This window comes from Columba livia, chromosome 11 (assembly GCF_036013475.1).
Source record: "Columba livia isolate bColLiv1 breed racing homer chromosome 11, bColLiv1.pat.W.v2, whole genome shotgun sequence".
Classification (NCBI taxonomy): Eukaryota; Metazoa; Chordata; class Aves; order Columbiformes; family Columbidae; genus Columba; species Columba livia.
Genome location: NC_088612.1, coordinates 6,568,729 through 6,582,199, shown reverse-complemented (window position 1 = coordinate 6,582,199; position 13,471 = coordinate 6,568,729). Strand labels below are relative to the sequence as shown.

General features: G+C 41.1%; 1 protein-coding gene across 20 annotated transcripts in view; it reads left to right on the top strand.

Moving 5' to 3' along the window:
• The window catches only part of AKAP13 (A-kinase anchoring protein 13), a 213,662-nt gene that overhangs the window by 11,179 nt on the left and 189,012 nt on the right, over positions 1–13,471 (top strand). For 15 of the 20 annotated variants that reach the window (XM_065076595.1, XM_065076602.1, XM_065076592.1 and 12 more), the window contains exon 2: positions 10,109–10,163. The exons of 4 other annotated variants lie outside the window; for them this stretch is intronic. The gene's annotated coding sequence lies outside the window, so the exon portion shown is untranslated. Of the gene's footprint in view, positions 1–10,108; positions 10,164–13,471 lie in introns of those variants that run through there. One more of the 20 variants, XM_065076615.1, reaches the window with a different exon arrangement.

Sequence of the window (13,471 nt, the reverse complement as noted above, 5' to 3'; positions counted from 1 at the left end):
GTTTCTCAAAGGAGTAGGAAGAAAAAAAAGAAGGGCAAGGTTATAGGAAACACCAAAGGGAGATATCTAAGAATAGAATTGTTTTTTCTGATGATATGCTAAGACTCATTCTTAACTTGCATCTACCCTTCCAAATGTCCTTGGGCTCTTTGAGAGCTTTGTAAAACTCCTTACATATCAAATTACATGCATGTGTGTGCTTTATCTGAATAGCAGATGCATTTACAGTTGATATTTTAAATGCAAAGGTCCTTCTATGAAAATGCTTGGAAGAACAAAGTCGTACTTCCCACTAAAACCCCAAGAGTTTTAGCAGGGCAAGTCAGTGGACTCTACAATGTTGATATTTAAAAGTAAGACTGGTGAATGTTGTCCAGTTATGTGTCGCTAGAAACTGATGTTGTCTTTTTTTCTGCTGAGTAAGGAAGATTTCATGGTTAAGTTCCTGCCTTTCTTCTGGGTGTGTGGGAGCGACGGAGCTGATGCCCTTCTGGAGGCCTCTCCTTACATCAGCGGGCCTTATTTTCCAAGAATATTTGGTTTCCTCTAACAATCCTTTAGGAACTAATTAAAAATTGCTATTTTAAAAAAAAAATTACATGGTCTCTGAAGAAGTTGTGATCAGACTTTATTTGCAGGTATTGCTGTTCTATGTTGATTTTCCAACCACTCTTCAAGTACAACTTTCTTTTAAGAAGTAAGGCAGAACTTTAGGACTTTTTTCTCTTTCAAATCTGTTCTCCGTGCCATGAAATAAAACCTATTTGCACGTTGATGAATAGTGACTAGGAAGCCTGTCTGGTTCTGCAATGGGATCCATAAATAGCATTAGTGTCTGGTTTACTTCGGGAAGGAAGGTGTCCTGTGGTGGCGGGAGGGGAGCCCTGCACTCCCTCGCAGCAAGCTTCCCTGTCTGGGCAATGTTCACCAACACACTTTGGAAGAAACACAATACAGAATGTATAGCTTAAATATTTGAAGTACAGAACTCCTTTAAAAGCTCAAGCAAGTCCTGACTTTAATAGAAATTAGCTATATTGACCTTTTCTTTGACTTTTTTTTTTTCTTCTTTTTTAATCTTTACCTCTGCTGTGAGCTCAAGAAAGGACCTTGTGGATCATGAAGCTGGTGTGAAAAATGTTTTCCCCATCACCCGTCCTATCTCTTGCTGCAGGGAGCACCTCGGGACAGGCAGAGCGCATCGTTGCATGTGGTCTGTGCATAACGCTCCAGTGTGTTCGGGTGGATGGGACCGTGCGGTTCTAGTTGCCAGACTGGATCTGGCAGCTAATTCTCAAACCTGTTGGGTCTCAGGATTGAGGTTTGGATAAATGCCTCCAAAATGTGCCCTCCTGACTATTTGTAAGGGTATTTTTTATTTTTTTTATTAGAGCACCAGGTTTGGTTTTGGGAGCGTTTGGTTTGTGGCATAGTTGCTAAAGGAGAAACTGTCCGCTGTGCTAAATCAAAAACTGTTTATTTTGGAAAAGGGAAGGAGAAAGCTGAGGTGGTTCAGGGACCGCACAGTCATCCATCCCTCCTGGCCCAGAAGCTATCATATGTGCACAACCTCTTACAAAATGGCAATGGCAGGTAATGAGCTGTAGGCTGTCCTGTGAACAGCGTCTGGATGCTGCTGTTTGGATGACAGTGGGCAAAATCAAACAAGGCAAAGTTTTAGAATTGGAATGAGAAAAAGCACTTCATTTTGCCTTCTTAACAAGGTTGTTGCTGAAATGCTCCCCTGCTGCACTGTATTTTCCTTTTTTTAAACTGCTTGTGGCATGGTTATTACTGGATGTTATGAAATGTAAATAACGCCAAGGTAGTGAACTCGGCAATCCCGGTTCCTTGGCAGTGTTTGTGAATGGAAACATCTGTCAGAGTCCTCTCCGGTTCGCACAGCTGCCCGCTTTAAGCACGGCTCCGTGCGGGGCCATACGTGCTGCCGAGTCCTGGAAACTCTCCTTAACTTCTGCATGTGCACACTGAACAAAATGGAGGAGAATCTAGAGGCTAAAACGTGCAATGAAATTTTCCCTCTTCCTGAGGATTTTGGTGCAAATTGTTAACATATCCAGTGTTCCTGTGCTCACCTGCGGCTGCAAGACCCAACATAGAAAAGACCTGATCTTGTGCTCTTGGCAGAATCTGGCTTTTCTTCTGATGCACATCACTAGATTTCACTCTCACATCCCAGCCCCTCACTTGGCAAATACATAAATATTTGCTGTATCTCCTATTCAGATTATACAAATAGGCTCCGGTGGGGTGTATGCTTCACTTGAAAGGATGTGTTGGTTTACTGGCTTGGGTGATAAGAGTTGAACGGCTTTTACATGAAACCACCTCTTAAATAGAAGTGGGAGCAAAGGGAATGACACAAAACTGCAGAAACGAGTGCAGAAAGGAGGGTGGGAAACCACTCTGATAATTCACTCAGTGATTTTTCTTGAACTTGAGTGGGAGATCTCGGTAGCTTTTTACTAAGTGGGCATTTAAGGAGGGGGGGGAAAAAAAAAAACCAAACAAAAAAAACCCTAAGAAACCAGGCAAATAACAGAGGAAATACGTAATGAACATTTCATGATTGGGAGAGATAGTAACCTGGGCTTCAGAGCTTTAGGGTTGGCTACAGGATGTAAATAAATACGGCTTGTGCTGACATGGGCGAGTGTTGTGTACTGGTACCATTGACAATTTCAGCTCCAGTGCAGCCTTTGTAAACTTTCGACAGCGCCTTATAATCTTTTTCATTTAAACTTGAAAAATTGTTGTGATTTTTTTTTTTCACATTAGTGGAACTAGAAATTGAGATGCTGTCTTAACAAGGTGTTTTCTTTTTATTTTTCTGCTTGCAATTTTAATCATGAATTGGAAAGAATGGAGGGGAGAGGGAATGGGATGTCTTTGTTCCTTTTAAAATTTAGAAATATCGACCATTTTCCTGTTTCCTCCCATGCCTTATGTGTGTGGTGAAAGAGAAATATCAGGTTTTAGACAGATCAAAAAGGTTTCTAGTCTGCAGCATTGGTTTAAAGCAAGACTGCATGGCCAGGGTTTGATGGATTAGGGATTTATTGGGTGAATGGAAGCAATTGACTGTTATGCATTTATGAAAGTGCTTTTGCATATTTTTAAGGCTTTCCATGATTTTTTCCTTTGCTGTCAGTATGTGAAAAAAATATTTCTCTAAGGGAAACCTTAACTATGCTAGCTAGAGAATAATTCTGCATGCGATATATACAGTGTAAAAAGTGGGTTACTCTTAAATTACATACTGAGAATTAACTAAGATTAAAATTACAGTGAAGACAGGCTAATAAGGGTTTTAGTCTGCTTAGGAATTTGACTTAAAGCCTCCATTGGAGCCCAAAGTTGAATTTGAGCTGCCAGTTCAGTTGAAGTGTAAAATGCTTCCCTGTGTCCATTGGAGTGAGCTAATGCAGAGTTTTAACTGAATTAAGTGAGTTTTTTTTCTTTTCATTGGACAGATTTGCAAATAATTATTCTGATGATTTTGTTTTCCTCTCCAAGTCATTCCAAAAGCTCATACAAAGCATCATTGCATAAGGAAGGAGGGTTGCTTTTGCTGTCTCTCTAGTGTCTCTTCAGGATTTCCAGCCCTGTAAATAATTGCTCAAGGCAAAGGTGCACTAATATTATTTGATGAACAGGAAGTCTACAAATAACCGGGTATTTTGCCATAATTACATTTGCAGCGATGCAGGTGTTTGCTCTTACCCATAGTCAGGAAAACCAAGGCTTCAAATAGATTTGTAAGAACACGCAGGTGATGAGGTGGGGTGTAGGTTTGAAGGAAAGTACAGCAGCAAAGTTGAATTTAAGATTTCAAAAAGGAAAAAAAAGAGATTGCAGGAGGTGTGTTGCTGATGGCACTGTTGCTATGGCTTGGCTTTGTTAACAGCAAAACAAAACCATCCGACCCTCCATTTCTGCAGAAAGGGAAGGATACCTTACTTTAGATTTGTTTGGTTTTGTTTTTTCAGGGTGGTTATGGTGGTCTTAGATTGATGTGCTGCTGGTTCTGCTCAGAGCAGGCTCCCGCTGTTGTCCCAGGGCTCGGTTAATGTGGTTTTTTGGCTTGTACTTCTCTCCCTCAACTCTTTCCTTTGCTCATGTGACACAAAAACCCTTTTCTTGGTTGTGTTGGTGAACGGAGTGGCTGTGTGTTCACCCTTGAGCAGCTGGTTAGGTGACACCCCACGTCTCCTCGAGAGAGCAAGAATATTAAAGCACTTCATGAATACCTGAGCGCTCTCAATGAGATGGCTGAAGGAAATGAAATACTGTCACTAAAGTAACGCTGTCAGAAAAGCCTGAAACCAGCTGTATTGGGAGAGTGACTCATCCTGCCCTTGCTCTGGGACCATGGCTGGATGCAGTGGGAGGATATCTTGTTTTTTTTTTCACAGCTTTATGACCTTGTTTCACGAGCCCATGAGTTTATTTGGGAACAAACTGATGGAGGAGAGAGGATAATATGCCAAATGGAATGTTTCTGTGGGTGATGCTCATAGCCGAAATGGTCTTGGAGTAGTTATTTTGGGAGGAAATCTTGGCTCATGTTCATTGAGCTCAACTACTGAGAGTGGTCTGCGATGTGAAGGAAAAAGGAATGGGGAGACAGGAGGCAGGTGGTGAGAGGACACATTATCTCTTCAAAGTCTGCTGCTTTTCCTCTCTCTATTCCAAGGGAATGCTGAGGTTTGGAAAAAAAAAATATATATATTTCTGCAAGGAGAACATTTATAATTGAGAGATACATGGTGGTGTCTTCAGTTGAAGCTTTGAGCAGCATAGCAAAATACTTGTGTGCCAGCCCATGTGGGCTGGTATAAAAATAAATCAATACAAAAGATTGTCCCAATCTTGCCTAGTATTGTTCTTAAGCGCTTCTTGCAACTTGGGATGTTCTTGAGGGAGCATAAAAATCAGTACTGAAGATATTTAGACAGAAATGGTGCTGCCTCTCCAGAAAAGAATAAATATAAATATTCAAAGTGTCCAGTTAGTCCGGCAGTGTTGTGAACCAACGCATGACACCGTGTCTGTGCATTTACAACTGTGATTATGAATGACTTGCTCTGTGAGACAGAGTGATGACTTCAATACTGCCTTTTTGTTACAAATAACAGCGTCTTCTGGGCTATTGTTTAAAGACTCCTTTGGAAGCCTGATTTAATAGCGGAGCTGAGTGAATAATTCAGAAACTTTTTATCAAGTACTTGTTTAAATTCTTAAATGAGCTCACCATAACCTTTTTATGCACCCCTCCTGCATGTGTCATACAAATATTAGAATAATTGAGTTTTACTAGTGCAAATGTTTCTGTGAAGCAAATTTTTAGAGCTTGATGTATGACTGTTTATGGAAAGGGGAATGTTAAAATCTCACACACCAGTGTCTATGCCAGAAATTTGCGCTCACTTACTTAGGAAAAGGGTGAGGGACAGGACCCTCAGCTTCATTTGACCAATCCTAACTGGGCTCGTTTGTCATATTGACTCATATGCAGTTTAAAAGCTGAACACATGTATTGAAAGGAATTTCAGATGTATCTCTTTTCCAGACCATTCTACAAACAGTAGCAGTACTTACTTTAAAATGTTTGCTTTTTTTTTTTTTTTCAGATAAGTACTGTTTCTGACTATTTTTTCCTTTTCTTCCCCCTTTACATGAGATGAAGCAGCACATTCAAGATGCATCTGCTTAGCATCACTGAGTAACTTAACACAGGGATGCAGACTGGGGAAAGTCTATAGTAATCTTCCAGGCTTGGAGTCCAGTTCAGGCTGGAAGAGAGCCTTGCAGATACATAATTTGTGTGGATTTAGCATGGCTACTCACATTATTAATGTTTGCAGACTTGCCGGTAAAAGCTTGTTAGTGTTTAGGTTACTTTTGAGTACTGATTATCTTTACAGGGCTTTTATTTGCGTTTTAACAAGGATGTGTAGAGAATCGGCATTCAGTCGTCTTTTGCTTCTGAAGGGAAGACTGAAAAGTAGAAAGCCAGCTCAAAAGCAGGGGTTGAGGATTAGGTAAGCAGCTGGGAAATGCTGTATTCTCAGTGGAGAATTGTTGCTTAATTGGTTACAAGAATTTAGTAGAGGCTGTTTATTCTGTTTGCACACAAACCTTCTCCTGTGCATGCTCTGGCAGCCCTCTAACCTTTCTGGCACCGCCAAGCGTGTGCTGCAGCTTCCCGCAGACAGCGAGATGGCAAACCCGTACTCTTTCAAAGCATCACGAATTTGCAAAGTGTCAGTCGCGTCCGTGGGGTTTGCTCTCTGATTTCTGGATTTCTGCTCCACCTTCCTTCTCCGAGTTCTGTCGGCACCTTCTTTAACCGTCGAAACATGGTTATACTGTAGAACTGCCTGGGCACGTGTTGAAGTCCGGCCGCTGGGACGTACCTGTGCCATGGGCCCCTCAATGTGTACGTAAAACTGGAATTGCAGACTTGTGTGGTGAAAACTGGTTCTTGGAATGATGAAGAAACTACTATTGAAATTGTCTGTTGCCTTCAGTTACAGCTATTCCAAGTGTAACTTCTAACAGTACAGAGGCTAGAAACTAGGTGTCTGTGTATCCATAGCCAGGACTACGAAGGAGGTGGAAAATCCTAACATGGTCTTTAGAAGTAGGGACTTTTAGTTTTGAGGGTTAAAACCAAAAAAAACACACAAAAAACCCCACCCAAACCCCAGCATCATCACAACAATCAACTGTGAATTTGCTGAAGACAGGCAGTGAATTATAAGCGCCAAGTAAACCTGTTGTTCTTTGGCTTTCCTGAAACTGTTGTGTGTAAAGTCATACTTTAACTGAACAAAAATAGTTGTATCCAGCTCTGTCACGGTGGGCATTGGCCTGTTATGGTTTTCTTCTAGTTTGTCACCTTGGAGGGGGAGATCGTTTAGACCTAGTCTGAGTCCCTCACATCTGCTGTAGTAGCGTCTGGTGCAGCTGCTTCTTTATCAAGCTGAAAAGAGCTGGCCGAGGAGCATCTAGTCCATGCCTCTTCCTTTCCATGCAATGGTTCATCAGCTGTAACTTGCCAGTGTGGTTTCCTCAGACTTGAAAACAAATGAGAAAGTCTGGGTGCACTTTCTTCCCTTGTTTTTGATTAAATATTGGTCCAACAAGGGTTGTTTTCTGACAGGAAGGACCCAATGATCTTACAAAATGTGCAGAACAAGCAGGCTGTGTCTTGTCATCCCATTACGACATTTGCACTGTAGGAAACACCCTTTGCACTTTGATAAACTTGGCCTTATTAATAGTGCTAAACTGCAAATTAAGTAATATGTACAAATGCTTTTGTGCACTGTAGATTTATAGCAGTATTGTTGTCTCTTCAGACATTGCGTTGCAAAGCACGTGTGAAGGTAGGTGAGCAATATTACCCTTATTTACTATGTGGGGAATATGAGACTTGGCAGCTTTTTCTGGAATACCCTAAATCTGAGTGTTTGCCAAATAAGCAGCTGTAGTTTACGGTTGAAGTTGGTGATTGCAACAGATGAGAGCTCTGGTGCAGCACAAACTGGGGAGCGCAAGTGCCAGCTGAGCTTTGCCTAAAGGGACGTGTCTGAAGAGACGCAGGCTGGTGGCAGGATAGAAAGCGACTGTTGGATCCTGGTTCCTTAATTCTCTGCTGGATCACTGAGAAGAAATTACGTGACCCCTGAGCAAACTGAAGTGTCTGTACATTTTGTTCTGAAGTTTTGTATACAGTTAATAATAACCTAAAGGAGAAACTGGATCGAAATAAGCTCTGGGTGTTGTTGTAGTTCTTTGCTATTTGGGTGCACACGGGTATTCTGCAAAGCAAGAGGTGATTTATCAGCAATGGCAGCCTTGTCCCTATTTACCTAAGTATATTCAATACTGCACCTTCCATGGAGTGACCTGTGGACCATCTCTGTTGGGTCTTTATGCCCTTCTAGGTTTGATTGTTTGCTCTTTCTGCCAGGAAGTGATTTACACTCCATCCCTGTCTGATTCAAACTGGTGCCTGTTCAAAAATGTATCGCCTTGTCTTTTAAGTCTTCCTGTCCATATAATAGTCTGCTGACCATTTTATTATTTTGTCTTGTATTGATCTCATTTAGCATTGTTGGAGGGGAAAATGGTTAATGACTCTGTGTATCTAGACTGGATGGAGTAATGATGAAGTATAGCTAAGGTTTTTTTTCTCTTTTAAAGCTGCATACTATTTTCTGCTCTGGTTGTTTTGATTCTTGTTTGTTTGGAGAAGAATAGTCTGAGAGAGGGGAAGGAAGAGGCAGGGTTTACCCTTGCGACCATTATTGTTAGCCCTAATTTTTGGTAGAGTTTTGCTACTTTAGCTCCATGTTTTGAAACTTGAGAAATGCGTTTTTGTTTGTATTTCCGTCTTGTTACATTTAAAAACTATTTTAACTATACCAGATTGTTTGAACGTTAATGGGGGGATGTTCAGAGGCTTGATAGAGTTTCCAGGCAGCTTTTCATCAGCTAAGTACTATACTGGGCTCTCAGTGGTGGGGCTTTGCTTGGTTAGCTCTGAGAATCTGCGAAGCAACTGTTCAAAATTGCTGACACATGTTAAGTAATGTGGAAATCACCATCCTGCTCCACTGAAGTCCGAGTGCTCACGTTGGCAATAAGAACAGGATCTGACCCTGAAAATTGCACGTGAACTGACTTAATCTGGAGAGCTTTTCCTGGACAGTGTCTTCCCTCTGAATAATTCAAAAATACAAGGACAAGGCAGAGTATTTTTAAGAGACTGAGAAAATGAAAAAATTTCAGAAAAAGAATAATACCAGAGATCAAAGGATAAACTAGCCAGAGTCAATGTCATGTGCGTACCTGGTGATGCCAGCTTCTTTTAAGAACAGTAAAATCTCAGTTACATAGTTGAATATGGGGAGAGGTAATGTCTAATTGCAGCAATATTGCTATTGGTATAATGCTTATTAATAAGAAATCCATAATTTTCCATGTCCCTCCTCCAAACCCTCCACTCTTCAGCTTTGGAGCAGCTGTAATCAGCTCGTATGACTTCCCTTCCTCCTCTCATGAATAAATCCAACTACCTTATCTTCTCTATCAGAAAGTCCTCCATGGCTTTAACAGCCTCTCAAGGAGCGTATAAAAGGGGCTTTCACTGCCTAACAGGAAGCGAAATGAATAGAGGAACTTTTGATAATGCCTTGTTTGTCTGAGCAGAGGATCAGCCCGACTAAATTGTACCAGATTAGTGAATGATAGTGCTTCAGCTCCGGCCAGAATTATAAGTTTTTAATCTTGGAACAAGCAACGACTTCTTCCTCTTAAACAGTGATCAGCTCTCTCTTTGATTTGGAGGCTTGCAGTCATCCATACTCAGTTAGTTTGGGTGTGTTTTTTATTTTAGTCTTCATTCATGAGTCTTAATGAGCCTGGAGTGCTTTTTTTGGTAGTGGTGATTTTGGTAAGACCTGTCATGGCCACATGCCATTTCTACCAGTAACTTGCACTGTGCTTTGGATTTTTATACCCATAATGAAGTACTGTGTACCACAGCTTTCTTAATAACAATCCACCCTGTCTTGCAGTCTTTTGCAATTAGCCCTGGGGTGGTTTGGGTATTTTATTGTATGCAACACTTTCAGTTCCTGCCACCTTCAGCCTTACTGGGGTGGGTGACTCCTCCTCGCTTCCCACCCCACAACTTGGTCTAGACTTTCTGATAATCCAGCTCGATGGGAGGAACAAATGACTGAAAATCTAAATGGGGCAACTTAGCTAATTGCCTTAGGCCTGACTTGTCTGCTGGATAATGCTTGTTTTATTGCAGTCCAATGCGATTGACATTTGAGGAATTGCACTGGTGTAATGATGGCAACAGCACTGGAAAATCTGTCCTATTGTTTTGGATATGGTTGCTGCCCGAGGAGCACCTTTTTGTTACAAATAGCTATCTGAAATGCAACTGATGGCGTGAATAGACTTATTTTTTCTTTAAATCACTGATTTTTTTCATCTTTCCAAGAAAAAATAGTTATCCTACTTACTAAAATTTTGCCCTTTTCTGTGTTTTTTTTTCTTTCAGGCCTTTTTTCTTGGATTTTAGTACTTGAAAACTCTCTAATGACAACTTTGCTTAGGTAAGCGAAGCAAGATTTATTTTTTTTTTTAAATTTTGGTTTGTGGGTCTTTTTTAGAATCACTTCCTCTGTCTTAACTTATTCTGCATGTTGTGTTGTAACTGTGAGCTGCCAGCCAGCTGTGCTGCGTGTGCTGTGGTTAAGGCTAGAGAGATGTAGTAAACAAAAGTTGGGGTAATGCCTCTAGTATGACATAAGGACCTCATTTATTAATTTAATCAAATGAAGTGGACATGGTACAGGATAATGAAATACAGCTTTCATCTGCACATTACTGCACATTTGGTTGTTTTCTTGTCTGAAAAGTAAACTTGGTTTGTTGGTATCAGTGTCATTTTGTTAGGAAAATGAAGCCTTAATACTTCTAGGTCTGTAGATACAGTCATTCTTCCTCCATCCCTTTCTCTATCTTTCCTTCAACAGTTCTAGGTAGGAGTTTCTGACGTGGAGGACAAATCATAAGAAGATTGAGAGTTTTATGTTTTTTTAGCACAAAACATGGGAGAACTTGAACAAATTCAACACTCCCCCCGTTCCATCCTCTGAACCCCATCTACACCTCTAAGATGCTAAATTCAAGCTTATCAGTGATAAACAGGGTTTCTGAGCATTGCTTGCCGCCACATGGTCTTGTCTCCTAAATACTTTAGTTAACAGAGTTCCTGTGCTATTACATACCACAAGGATGTTCTTTTGAGCCCAAGTCCAGCCCATCAGTGGCTTGGGTGATGGGTGCAAGAACTAAGTGTGCTGTTGTACCAGAATGTACTGTATTTTTCTTTCTTTGTGATGGAGAGAAGATTTGATTGACCTTTGGTGCAAGGCAACAAGTTCATCCTCGGATATGTGGCTAATTTGATGTATTATCCAGGTTTACAAGCAACACCAACTAAGGCCAAACAGCGACTGCAGTATTCACACAGGAATATAGTAACCTGGCATCTATGCTGATGCAGATAAAAGTGCTGCTGTTCTTTGTAAAGTGTCCGTGAAAGGGCTTTCTTTTTTTCCTCTCAGTGTTTTCTGCCGCTGGGTCTGTAGCTGTACCAACCCTTCCTTTGGTTTCCTTCCAGTGGATGGTCAGCGTAGAAGCTTTTGGCCTCTGTCCCTGTAGATCCTGTACCTCAATGAAATAAAATTGATCCAGTTTTAAACGAGAATTCTTCAGTCTGCTTTTCCCTGGCATTTGTCCCTTTTTGGGGAAGACTCTCGGAGAGTGAATAGGTCTTCAGCCTTGAAAATTCATTTTAACAAAACAGAAAACTCGAGAGAGGCTCTTGGGTTCCCTTTAGTTTTCGTTCTAGGTAGCTTGTCTGGGTTTATCTGTCTGCCGTTCCTTTGCCCAGATAGTGAACTCCAGGTGCCTTTTGTGGTGTGGCTTTTGCCTTTCCCAGAAAAACACACACACACTGGCCGGTCACCTCCGAGCTGCAGGTGCTCCACCTAAGTTGGACTTTCTAGTCCCAATGGATGTTCTTTGTGACATTTTGCTAAACCACAAGCAGGAGTGCGACGGTAAGACAAAGCTGGCATCCTTTTCATTTTTCTAATTTGGAAAAAAAGACCTTGGCAGAGCTCTCCGTGGTACGTATCTCAGAGAGCTTGTTGCTTGGGATCAAGCAATGCGTTGCTCATGAGATGTGCTTTCCCGTCACAGCGTGCTTGCAGTTCACCCACGTTTCCCTTGACTTCTATGTAGTTTAAGGAGTGACTAATTTGCAGCCTGAGGCTGTATTTATTGATGCTGCTGCTTGTCCAGAGAGTGGAGTATGCAAACCAGGGAAGTATTTAGGCATCAGTTTTAAATCCTTTTAACTTTGTGCATTAGACACATCTATGAATATATGCAGACCTAGCTAATAAATAACCTAGGGAATTGTCGCTAAGAGGAAAGGACGTAATTAATTCTGTCATGTACTCTACTTTAAAGTTGGGCCCAGAGCAGTAATGCGTTATGCTGGAAAGGTAAACACTGTCATTATTCAACAACGAAACACACACAAAGCTGACACTGTTTTCCTCCTTTTGATTTAATAATTTTTTTTTTTGCTATGGTTTGAACATCTTAGATGGTCTTTGTTTGGTACAGTGGAAGCCTGATGAAGCCCTGCCCTTTCCGAAGGGTCATTACTCCTTTATTTGAATTGAGTTTTGTATTAATGCTGCTCTGCTGACACAGAACGTGTGCTGTTCGAGAAAGCTCTTACTGTGTTTGCTGTGGTTGAGGTGCTTGGCTGTGATTCCTGCAATATAGTTCGGAGGGAGCGTATTTCTGTTTCATCAGGTGATTCCTTTTCAACTCCCCACATCAGTGTTGACCCAGGTCAGATGCATGTGTCACATAAAAGAGGGGAAAAAAACCCCTCCTTTTTGTGGAGGTGCTATTCAAAAGCTGATACGAGTTTCTGTTAACTTACATCTCTTTTTTTCTTCCCCCTATACTAGAGTGCAGAGAAAAGGTGTGTCTGTAGCAAATACAATTTTACATGGTCCTTCAAGCATAACTTTTTTTTCCAGTTTGTTTTGTTTTGTTTTACATATATATATTTTAATGGGGAAAGACACATGGGGGAATCCTTGATTTGCATCTTAAAGTATTTAAAGCTGCCATGAGAATGAAAGTATCTTTGCTAAAGGGTATATTTGTCATAGTAAAAAGTTATATAAAGCAAGACAGATAACTCTTCAGCTTGTGGTGATAACTGATAATAAGAAAAAATGCTAAAGGGATTACAATTTGAGGGTCCCTTCTTATTGTTACCCATAGCACAGCCTGTCCCCACTCCTTCATACTTCTTAGCAAACTTCTTGTGAGCAAACACTCACACACAGAAAAACGAGCTAAGATTTTATATACCTATTCCATTCTTGTCCACACTCCAGGCAACCTGGCTTGAATATGAGATGACTTAAGGAAGATGTGCATATCTGGAGTGGGTTGGTGTTGTGCAACTCCTCAGTGTCTCTTCCTATGGAGTTTTCTTCCAGGTTTTGCAGATCTGGCTCTTTCAGAAGAAGTCTTGGGCAAAAACCACTCATAGAGACACAGTGGAATAGCTGATGCAGCTCAGCAACCATTTCCTAAAATAGGTGGTGGAAGGATGCCTATTTCTTTTAGCAGTATTTTCTTTGGAAGGTGAGCATCTCTTCAGCATGTCCTTGGCTCTCTGTGTCTCCCTAGCAAACTATAGGACTGAATACTTCTACAATGGTTCCCAGCTCAGTCAATTTAAAAGCTCCTGCTTAAAAGCAACATGGTAAACTATATTTCTGTGCTCCTTCAGGGTCTGCTGGTTCTTACTGCAGAA